The following is a 1,422-nucleotide window of genomic DNA, read 5'->3' on the forward strand; positions in this document are numbered from 1 at the left end:
CCCACTGTTTAGATAGTATAAGAGAGAACATGGCCACAACTAGAGAACTTTCTCCAGTGTTTCAAGTGTATTTCCTCAATCAAAGTGAAGACAGCATATTTCACAGAGTACATTGCACAGAGTACAGATGAGCATTTTGCACAGAGAAACAAAGACAATGATTGGCTCATTAAACCTTTGCTTCAGTAACAAATACATTGGCATGTGTATCTGCAGTGAAAAATGTTTTTCCTCATCATGTGCCATAATATAGACTCAACTAAGGGGTGATGTTCTTGTTATCTTTGTCAAGAGTTGAGAGATAGGCAGAAGAGGAGAGGTAAAATTATTAAAGAGGACGATTAAAAATTAGATAGCATAAATTTTTTTGTCCCCCAATTCACAATACAGACCAGGCAAAGGGCCTGGGTTGAGGTATATATGGGGTGCATTTACTTTATCTCCTCTTTCTATACAGTCAATGTAAAGCATTTTGAAAAAAATTCAAAATGAAGCAAGGAAAGCCTTTTCAACAAGTGGTATTGGGAAAACTGGTCAGCCATATGCAAAAAAGCAAACTCGGATGTCCCTTTAACACCATGGACAAAGGTTAAATCCAGATGGATTAAAGACCTTGATATCAGACACTGAACCATAAGGTATAGAAGAACATGTAGGTAAAACAATCTCTGACATTGCAACTAAAGTCATCTTCAAGGAGAAAAATCTCTGTCAAAATAAATGGAAACAGAGATAAACATATGGGATTATATTAAGCTGAGAAGCTTCTGCACCTCAGAGGAAATAGTGACTAGGATTCAAAGACCACACAAAAAATAAGAGAAACTATTCACCCAATACCCATCAGACAAGGGACTAATATCTAAGATATACAAGGTACTGACAGAACTTAACAAGACAAAAATCTAACCTCATCAAAAAATAGAGAAGAAATGAACAGATGCTTCCTCAAAGAAGAACTACATATGGCCAAAAGACACATGAAAAAAATGCTTTATATCACTAATCATCAGGAAAATGCAAATCAAAACAACAATGAGACTAGCACACATCACAAAGAACAGGAACAATAAGTGCTGGTGGGAATGTGGGGGGAAAGGAACACTCATTCACTGATGGTGGGAATACCTTCTGCACACCTATATTCATTGTTATGCTATTTACAATAGCCAGAATGTGGAAACAACCCAGATGCCCAATAATAGATGAATAGCTAATGAAACCATGGTATATCTACACAATGGGATACTATGCAGACGTCAGGAAAAATGAAGTCATGACAATTTCCTATACATGGATGGACAAGGAAACTATTATACTGAGTGAAATAAGTCAGAGGGAGAGTAGACACAGAATAGTCTCAGTAATCTATGGGTTTTAAGACAAATAAAAGACACTATTGTTTTTTTAAAGTATCTTTAT

General features: G+C 36.0%; 1 pseudogene; it reads right to left on the bottom strand.

The window, feature by feature from the left end:
- Positions 1 to 365: 365 nt before the first annotated feature.
- On the bottom strand, positions 366 to 504 carry LOC126016674 (uncharacterized; annotated as a pseudogene).
- Positions 505 to 1,422: the final 918 nt, after the last annotated feature.

The sequence above is a fragment of the Suncus etruscus genome, chromosome 8 (genome assembly GCF_024139225.1).
Source record: "Suncus etruscus isolate mSunEtr1 chromosome 8, mSunEtr1.pri.cur, whole genome shotgun sequence".
Classification (NCBI taxonomy): Eukaryota; Metazoa; Chordata; class Mammalia; order Eulipotyphla; family Soricidae; genus Suncus; species Suncus etruscus.